This window comes from Podarcis bocagei (assembly GCF_964188305.1).
Source record: "Podarcis bocagei genome assembly, chromosome: 6".
NCBI lineage: Eukaryota > Metazoa > Chordata > Lepidosauria > Squamata > Lacertidae > Podarcis > Podarcis bocagei.
In genome coordinates, this window is record NC_138130.1 from 3,168,638 (window position 1) to 3,179,287 (window position 10,650).

General features: G+C 43.4%; 1 long non-coding RNA gene across 1 annotated transcript; it reads left to right on the top strand.

Moving 5' to 3' along the window:
* Positions 1 to 1,259: 1,259 nt before the first annotated feature.
* On the top strand, positions 1,260 to 8,110 carry LOC308589531. The gene is made up of 3 exons (XR_014009360.1): positions 1,260 to 1,691; positions 2,174 to 2,286; positions 7,969 to 8,110. It is a non-coding gene; the product is annotated as an uncharacterized lncRNA (long non-coding RNA).
* The last annotated feature ends 2,540 nt before the right edge of the window (positions 8,111 to 10,650 follow it).

Sequence of the window (10,650 nt, forward strand, 5' to 3'; positions counted from 1 at the left end):
TCTATGGCGGAAGTTACGGTAACCTTACTCTTTGCTTTCAGCCTGCTCAGATTGAACAGCTTTCCATCTGTTCGATATATGATTTCTACTCCAGTGGGGAGTTTCCCTTCGACAAAGTGTAGGATCATGGCAATGAAAATAATAAATAGAGTTGGGGCAATACCACAACCCTGTTTAACACCTGATCCCACTGTGAATGGTTCATTTTGAGAGCCATTGTTATCTGTGATTGTTGCTGTCATATTATCATGGAGCAGCCAAATGATGTTCACTAATTTATCTGGGCAGCCAATTTTTAGAAGGGCCGTCCACAGGGCATTACGATTTACAGTGTCGAAGGCCTTAGTCAGGTCAATAAATGCCATATACAGGGATTAGTTTTGCCCTCTGCATTTTTATACCTTTGCCCATGCTATCTTCCAATAAAATAATAGCAATAACAATAATAAATAAATAAATTGTTTGTACCCTGCCCATCTGACTGGCTTGCCCCAGCCACTCTGGGCGGCTTCCAACATATATATGTAAAAACATAATAAAGCATTAAACATTTAAAAATCTTCCATAAACAGGGCTGCCTTCAGATATCTTCTTTTTTAAAATAAAAAATAGTTTTTATTGATTTTTACATTTTTATCTTTATCACAATATCATCATCTCAGATATAAACCCAAACCCAAATACCCCCTCCCCACTACAACTTCCCTCAAATTCTTCTTCTGGTTTGTTGCTTAATACTTTCCCTACTTTTGGTTGCCTTCAGATATCTTCTAAAAGTCAGATAGTCGTTTATCTCCTAGTCATCTGATGGGAGGGCTTTCCACAGGGTTAAGGTGCCACTACCGAAAAGGCCCTTTGCCTGGTTCCCTGTAACTTGGCTTCTCGCAGTGAGGGAACCGCCAGAAGGCCCTCGGCGCTGGATCTCAGTGTCTGGGCTGAATGGTGGGAGTGGAGATGCTCCTTCAGGTATACAGGACTGAAGCCATTTAGGGCATGGGTAGGCAACCTAAGACCCAGGGGCCAGATGCGGTCCAATTGCCTTCTCAGTCTGGCCCACGGACGGTCTGGGAATCAGCATGCCTTTACAAGAGTAGAATGTGTGCTTTTATTTAAAATTCATCTCTGGGTTATTTGTGGGGCACAGAAATTTGTTCATTTTCCTCCCTTCAAAATATAGTCCAGCCCCCCATAAGGTCTGAGGGACAGTGGACTGCCCCCTGCTGAAATGTTTGCTGACCCCTGGTTTAGGGCTTTAAAGTCAGCCCCAGGACTTTGAATTGTGCTCAGAAATGTACTGTTTGTAGCAAACACAGAGATTTTTATGTGCTACATTGCTCCTCTATACCCAGATCCTTAATGTTAAATTAATGAAATGTTAATGCTAGTAATGGTTATATTAAACTTTACCTTTGCTGTAATATAAACATCCATCCACACTTACCTTTTGCCTTGCACTTTTGAGGAACAGGTCCACGCTTTCCTGGTCCATGTCTGAGTGCTGATTATTTATTTATTGCTCCTCTGCTTTCCCCAAGAAAACCTAATCTTTACTGCTGAATCAGAGCAAACAGTCATTGTGGTTTTCCACAGTATTTCCCAAATATGATGCTGCCTGCAGTGTCTGTGAGCCAGGCCTTTGCGCAGCTTGCCAGAATATGCCTTTCCAGACATGTTGAATGGGCCACTTTCAGGTGATGGGGGGGGGGGTTCCCCCCCTTATTGGGCAATAAAATTTTAATCAATTGTTTTCTCAATACATCCTCCATTCCAGTAACCCGTTGTATAATTAATTTTAACACAATTGATTATTTGTCACCCTCATTGCACATTTGATTAGCACCCCGATTAATTCATTACACATTTGATTGGCACCCCCTATTACTTCATCACACAATCCATTTTGATATCGTTTCATAAACACCCCTCTCCCGATTAATTCATTAGCTGTGGGAGTTTTAATTTTAACTCATTTGTTGAATTATAGCCCTATCAATCAACTGCTGATTGATAGGTTGCTATGATTAATTTGCAATTCATGATGAATTCATTGGCCATTGGCAATCAGTTATTGATTTCTATATTTTGATAATCAGTGGGCAATTGATAATTAATTGGCAATTCATTAATTATCAATTGATTGGCAGTAGCCACTTGATTATTGCTGGTTCCTTAGCAGTTCCAATGACCGCATGAACGCAGGAGAGGGCCTTCTTGGTGGCTGCTTCTAGTCTGGAGCTCCCTCCTTAGAGAAGTCAGTCTGGCTCCCCCTTGTCCTTCTGCTGGCAGGTAAATACTTTTTTGTTCCAACAGGCTTTTGGGAACTGACTTTTAAATGTTGTGCTGTTTTTATTGTAATTATTTATATTATTTAATAGACTGGAGGGAGAAAATAGTTGTACCTATTTTAACTGTAAACTGCCCCGAGTCCTTTCAGGGGAAAGGGTGGGGTATAAATAGATATAACATAACCACAATAGCAACAACTTGTATGCTGGGATGAAGGGGGAAGAGGGAGTTTGGGGTGGGAGGGTGCTGCAGCCTTTTGCCCTAATGACAAGTCTCCGCTGGCTCCTTCTAAGGTTCTTCATAATGAGCAGCACTTACTGTATTTCCAGCTCTGGCTTCCCATGTCTTCCATCTCCATACTCTCTGTGCCTGGATTCAGGCATAGCGGCAAACAACAGCCCCAGCCAAGTCCCAATAGTGGATCTGCACACAAGAGCCTTTATTGCCCAGGAATCCTTGGCACATGCACGCTTCCTCTTTAGGGAAAGGTGTTGCACACTAAGTGTTTGTTGTAGAAAACAGTAGCTTATCGCAAGTGTGACGGTTGCAAGCATGATGGTGCAAAGTGTCCCACAAACAAAATTAATTCAAGTGTCGGTTCACAAAATCCGGTGCCAGCCATCAATCAAGTACAGGAAAAAGGTGCTGAGAGATCAAGCAAGGTAAACCATGTAGAAATGAGGCCAAAGTGTGGGATATCAAGTGTGTGAACATAAATGCATGTCAGGAATGTATTTGGGGCAGGGACCAGTGTGCATTGGCCATCTGAGCACCTCTAATTTTCTTTTTCTTTTCTTTTTATCACTAAGTTTTTTCTATGTTCCCTCAAGCAATCTTAGCAAAATGTTGGATTTTCATGGAACATAAAGAGTCAAAATTAGTGAGACACCCAAACTTTTTCAGATTTATATGATATGACTTTTATCTAACTTTTCTTTATATAAAAGTAGTAGTAATAATAATGACATTAATATCCCACATTTTCTGCCCAGAGCTCAAAGTGATGTACATGGTTGTCCCTCTCCCTAGTTATTCCCCACAACAACCCTGTGAGGTAGGGAAGGCTGAGAGGCACTGACTGTCCCAAGGTCACCCAGTGACTCCTGGGCTCCTTTGGGAGGAAGGGCTCAGTGAAGTTAAGTCTTTATTCAAAGACATCAAAACAGCTCTGATCCTTCTTCCCTTGAGGGCTCCCCAGCAGGTGCCTCCCACCACTCCTCTGTATCCAGCCAGTCCATGACACAGAGTCTAAATTAGTAAAGGAACATTAATAGCACCACCTTTTGGATATGGACTTGCAGGTTGCAATGGAGGCACCATTATCTGTGGCCTCCATCTGAGCAGTTCCAGAAGGACACCATGGTCAGCTTACTTCACTAACCAGAGCTTCTCTGGAAACCAAGGAGCCTCCTGGGTAGAATCTACACTGGTCAGTTATAACATTAAAAATGCATTATAAAAATGTGACACCAGAGGGTGGTGTAGAGCAGTGTTTTTCAACCTTTTGGGGGCAAAGGCACACTTGTTTCATGAAAAAAATCACGAGGCACACCACCACTGTGTGCGGAGAGGGAGATGTCAGAGCCCCGCTGCTCTCTATGGGGAATCGGATGAGAGCGGACCGCCTGTCCCCTCTCATCCGATCCCATCCGATCTGATCCCCACCCAGGACGGATGGGAAATAGGGTGGACACAGTCCGGCGCCCGCCTAGTGGGCGAAAATTTGACTTTTTTTTTTTAAAAAAAAAATCTTTCGAACTTTTCAATTTTTCCCACGGCACACCAGGCAACATCTCGTGGCACACTAGTGTGCCGCGGAACAGTGGTTGAAAAACACTGGTGTAGAGCAGCAATCCATCGGCAATGAGAAATTGCATTGAGAGCTATATTACATATTTTTTACAGCATTTTTATAGATTAGTGTAGATCCAGCCCTGGACTCCCCATGGCCAGAGAGTGAGTGTAGGAGCGATCACGTCTAGGCAATCATTTTAGGTGAATGCTATAAGATTTTCTTGTTTAGCTATCTCTCTGTGGCCCAGGGGAGCACAAAGTGGAAGTCTGTGGCATTTCACATCACAGTGAATATTTTCTTCTCTTATATAACATTGGCCTGGTTTTTTGAAGTATTGTGTCTATTCCAGTCCCTCAAATTCAGATGAGATTAAAATCTAAATGAATTAAGTAAAGCCACATAATGTAAAGTGATGCATATTTTTCATGGATAGAGAACGAAAGTGGTTGTAAGTTCAGTGAGATCAGATGGCAAATCCTGTTTGAAGGCATTCTGTAGGGAAAGATATCAATTGTGCTTAAATATTTTATAACATTTGGCTGAGAGAAAATTCATGTGATCCTGATGCCCGCTTGAAGCTCAAGGATGGGATTTCTTCCCCTTTCTGATAACAAGCTGTCTGAACCTAGATGCTATAGATAGAGCTAACAGAGGGGAGGAATCCAGTGTCTAAAGGTACCATGTATCTAAAACTCTGCTTTGTTTCCTCAAATTCTAATCTGGAATGTAGAGATCTAACACAGAGCAGCCATATTCAGAGTCATACCCTGATCTGCATATGGTAGAGAAAGAAAGAACAGGCATTTTAAAGGGAGTATTCCACCTTGTGAAATCTGTTTTCTAATTAGTGTATCATTTATATGCTAAATGAAGTGCAATATATCATTTAAGTGCTACAAATAAGTAAAGCTCAATACCAGATACTTACTAATAGTAGCATGTGCCAAGAATTAGTGGCTTGTAAATGAAAGAAAAGATGGATGAAATGCCAGCAAGCAGCAGAAGAAGCCACTTTGCTATACATTAGCCACTGCTTTTGAGAAGATGAATGAACTGTATGGACACAAAAATCCACGGTTATTTATATATCTGTTGTTTTCCAGTGCCTGCTTAAACACACACATATATACATTCAGGCATATACAAGTAGTAAATTTAGAAACATTCCGTAGTGGAACATCACAAACTTGAAAACTATTTAATTTTTTTAACTATTTGTTGAAAACTTCTACCTCTCACATGCACAAATATATAATATGTCCCTTTAGAACAGTTACCTTCCTTAAGTTTTATCATTATATTATTTTTTAATTCTTCTTTCTTTTTTCTATTAAGAGTTTGGTTTGGTGATTTTGTTGTTGTTGTTTTTAGCACTTTGGTTAAGGTTGAAAACATTTCCATAGGAAAATAATCATTGTACCAGGAGGTGGGGGGGGGGGACACAGCAGAGGTATACTTGCATTTCTTCCAAAGATCCTCCTTGCCTTTCGGTATTTGAAGCAAGAGAGTGTCTATTTCAGACTGATGCATCATATTCACACCGTGGATATCCTGTATGTTTCCAGTAGCATATCAAGAGACTTCACCCCATTACTCCTTCATCCTTTTTGCCTTCTTTCCCAAACATTTCTATCATCATTATTATTTCTGCACATATCCTCATGTGTTTTTTTCTCCTGCTCCCAACACCATAATTGGTTGCTTTGTTCATGCTCAAAAATGCAGATATCCACAATGCCCCTTTCAAATGCATGTTTTATCTATTCTCTTTTTTTCAAACAAACAAAGAGAAAACGATCCAGGTTATGATCCAATGACAGCCTCACTTGTGATTGGGCCATGGAACAGTTGTTTTGCTTATTATCTTACCCCCCCCCCCCGCGCTACCAGTTATGTTCCTTCACCTTGTGCTTAGAAATAAAAATGTGGTGGCTTTTGCAGGTGGGGGACAAAGAACCCAGCCAATAATATTTTTGCAATTTACAACTTGTTGTCTCCTCTGACAGCAGAGTGTGGCTTCTGTCCTTTTCCCGAACTCATTTCGGTAGCAGCAAACCCATAGATGGAATTCCCACTATCGTAATCGGAGACCAATTGCTGGTACAATCTTACTTGTTTGTCTACCATGTTTTGACAGATCATGTCAGGTATGGTTCAGTCCAGAACATATCAGATGAGCCATTCACAAGTGAAGGTGATGTTTTGTTGTTGGAGGGAGGAGGGTATTCAAGAGTGCATTCCTGAGGTGGTAGGACAACTTCAAGGCAAATAAACAGCACTGAAAATCATGTATGATAAGCTCAGTTTTAAAAACACATATTATAGGTTGTTGGGCTATTGCTGGTAAGTTTTGGGCAGCTTCTGGTTTCCATTTTAAAAGCAAAAAAACATTGGGTTGGACCTAATTGGGTTGGGTTGGTACCCCCTGGACCAGAGCGCGCCAGGCACTTCTGTCTTCCACTGCCTCCCGCAGTTTGGTCAAACTCATGTTGGTAGCTTCGAGAACACTATCCAACCATCTCGTCCTCTGTCGTCCCCTTCTCCTTGTGCCCTCCATCTTTCCCAACATCAGGGTCTTTTCCAGGGAGTCTTCTCTTCTCAGGAGGTGGCTAAAGTATTGGAACCTCAGCTTCAGGATCTGTCCTTCCAGTGAGCACTCAGGGCTGATTTCCTTCAGAATGGAAAGAAAAATATACCCGGGAGTAAATTATCCCAGTGTAACCTAATTAAAACTTTATTCAGGAACATCAAGAAGCATGGGTACCCCCCACAAAAAAATTACAATTGGGAAATAATTGGATTATATGGTGTGTATTGTTATAATTTGGATTAATTGGTTTGATATGTTTAATTTGGTAAAAGGAAACTTAATTAAAAAAAAAATTAAACTTTATTCAGGAACAGGGCTGCTGCCAGCCAAGCCAACTGGAACCAGACAGAGGAGAAACAAAATGGAATTTGATGTGTACTACCCTCCCAGTGCAACTTTTGCAGGGCTGCTAGGTTGCAAGCTGAGCTGAGTTGGGAATAGGCCTAAGTCTCCCCGTGCCCTGTCCCATCCCCATAGCCCAGGAATGAGGGACTGCAGGGGAAATCCATACCAGAAGATTTTTTTATTCATTTGTACAATTATTCCTCCTGGCTCATTGGCACATCCTAAAAGGTTAAACCCTTTGGGACTTTCCAGGGTTTTTGGTTTGCTTTATGGTTTTGACTCACTGTCCTCAAATGATCAGTATTGACGGGATATGGGAGGAACCACTTGTGCACTCGCTGAAGGCTGGGGGCCTGCCAGAAGGGGCGCAGCTGCACCAATAATGAATGGGGCTGCCCCTGTCCACTGCCCTGACAGGTGACCTAGCATTTCCCACACCATGCAGACAGTGACTTCTGAAACAGGTGTGCGGAATTTAGATATTAGGTCAGGCATCATGTAGCCACCAAGGGCTTAAAGGGTTTAAAGTATTTAAATCTCCTAGATGGGGTTGGAGCTTTGAGCTGCAGGTCAACATGGAGAAATCTACAGCAAGACTGGCCCCAGTAACGCAACTGCCAGAACTGTTGATCTGTGCCTCCCACTTCCCACTAAGTCTGCTCCCAGCCAGCTCTTTTCCAAACAATCTTAAACTCCATTGGGGAAGCCGCCCCCCGCCCCCACCCCCACCCCCGTTCTCTGTGCTCTTTGCTGTGCTACATGCAAAGCTCTCCAAGATTTGGAGACAAGGCAGCGGGGGGGGGGTGGGGGTGGGGGGGGGGCGGGACCAGAAGGCTCCTGTGAATCTGTTGCGGCCTCAGCCCCCACCTCCCCATTTAAAATGTAATTCTTAATAAAGAATTTTACTTGGTATGTGTATTCTTTAGCTCTTACTCATCCACTCTTGTTACAGCAACTACAAGTTGCTCTACTTTTGTACTTCAGGACTCTTAGCAGCTCCAAAATAATTCCCTGATTCTGTGCCAGCTGATCCCATAGAGATGGAATTTGGATCTTGTTCTTGCAACCATGACCACTAATCAGCATAGGAAACATCATCTGAGAATAGAATCCAGAGACTGCTGAGATCTTGGCACACTGCTATGAAGCACCACTATACCAGGCATCCCAGAAGGTAAAGGGGAGTCCTTTCTCTTTCCCTTGTCATGGCTTGACATTGGAGAGGGGCAGTGGAACACAAACACCTCTCCTTCCCTGTCCTTCTGATCCACCAGAAGCCTGGTAAAAGGCATGGGAGGATGGTGGCAGCTGGTGCCCCTTGGGACTGGTAGAGGAGCTGTCAGGGGGGCCAACTCCTTCTCTTCCCTGTGGAGTGCCCAAAGGGCAGCACTGGGACAGAGGAGGAGGAAGCCAACCGTCACACATGCCCCCCCCCCTGGACTCACTGTAAGAAAGAAGGCAGGCAGGTGGGGTGGCTGGTGAGATTTGTGGGGCAGTGCCCCATTCACCCTAATGGACCAGCCCCCACTGTGTGGAAGCTGAGAAAAGGAGTGGCTTGTGGGTACATAGGGGCTGGGAAGGAGGGAATAAGTTGATCTATTTCCTCATTTTTTGTTGTTGGGGAGAAGGAAGAAGCTCAACTTATTTCTCAGTGGGGCCCATGTCAGTTGGGGAAAATTTGCCCATATGTAGAAAAAACAGGTTGACTCAGGCCACATGGTGTGATAATGGCTTCTTAAATCACATGGCTCACACCGGATTGACAGAAGTTTACTACAGTCACTAGTTGGTATCAGGAATTCAACGGCTTCCCCTCAAGCTTAGGAGTTACGAGCATCCTCACACACACCCCCAAAGTGCCTTGGGGTTTGCTTTCAAGGCTTTTCCACAGGCCTGCTGCTGCTGCTACTTTGGTGGCACTCACAAGAACACAGAAGAAGAGCCTTCTCTTTTTGGAGCTGCTGCTAGAACAAGTTGCACTGCGGCCAGAACTGCTTCTGCATAGCAAAGAACAGGCTCAGGCTTTTAAAGCAGCATAGAGTTCATTGTCCTTTAGGATCGGATATGGTATACAGGATAGCCACTAGTAAGCAGAATTCTGTAAACTCTGTTCTTTCCTTTGTGTGTGTGATTTGTTAGAAAGTTTGCTTTAACCAAGCTACTAGGACTTTCATGAGATCGTTCCATCCCTCAACCTAAACTGTTGATTTTTCAAGGGAATTGTAATAAAAATGTGCATTCTTAACTAAATGATAGTCTGTACTATGCAAATAATAATGAGTCTGCCTTGCAAGTAATTCTTGCCTCTGTTCAAAAATTACCCAGGGAATAAAATTTAAAGAGAGAGAAAAGGGCTAAATGAGAAAAGCATTTTTGTTAGAAGCAAATGAAACTGATATTGAAAAAGTTTTCCATTCCTCCCCAGAACTGACAGACTAGCACAGTTCTCCCAGAAGGATCCAGCAGTGTGGCCTAAGCCTGTAGAAGAACATGGATTTGTCTAGCAGGGACACCACTGAGTGGATTTGGCAGTGGGGTGTGATACTTCCAGGAATCCTCTGTATCCTCCTCCCCATCACAGGCAGATGCCATCTTGAGCAGGGAGCAAAGTTGCTCCTCCACATGCACAATGTGAACACATCAGGCCGTCCTGGATGCTCCCACTGGCCTGGACCGTCTCTCTGTTGTCACAATCACTTCTGCAGTGGGATCATTTTTGAGAATTCTAAGGAAAAACCATCTTCCGCAGAAACTGCTGCTTGCCTTCTATCACTGTGCCATTGAGAGCGTGCTCACTTATGGCTTATGTGTGTGGTACGGATGCTGTACTACCCGGGACAGGTTGGGGTTGTGCAGAGTTGTTAAGGCAGCAGAGAGCATTGTTGGCTGCCCACTCTCCACCTTAGAGCAGATTTATGCCACAAGGTGCCATAGGAAGGCACTGGACATAGTAAAAGATCCATCGCATCCTGGTCACTGTCTCTTCGAGCTCCTGCCGTCGGGACGGAGATACAGGACGATGAAGACAAGAACGAGTCATCTTAAAAACAGCTTCTTCCCCAGAGCGATCTCGGCCCTGAATGGGAAGCCTGGACTTTGAAAGTCATCTAATCTTCCTTGCTGTTTTATACTGTATTGTTTTAATTAGTGTTTTTATAGTTGATTTGATTTTGTGTGGAGTGCCCTACCTGGGTGGATGGAGCAGCCAAGTAATTTCGATGTCCCCGAGAGGGGGCAATGACAATAAAGATATTATTATTATTATTATTATTATTATTATTATTATTATTATTATTATTATTATTATTATTATACCCTACCCCATTTCTTATGTATGTTTCCTTTTAAAAAATCAAGATGGCTCTTTCTCTAGCTAGCACCTGTTCAGGGTGGTTTATACGCAAATTGCACTGCCAGAGTTCAATTTAAGACTTTTGCAGCAAAACCAGGGACTTCCGGGTTAGCGCCTCCGGCAATGGCGGATTTCCTCTGATCGGGAGGAATCCGCTTCGTGGAAATTAGGGTATGGACCGCCACGGCGAGGCGGAGACCCATCAAAAACCACAGGCGGGAGAAGCCTGTGGCCGTGGGATTCGGCAGGCACCTTTTGTGCCTCCCCTACTCTCGGGGAAAC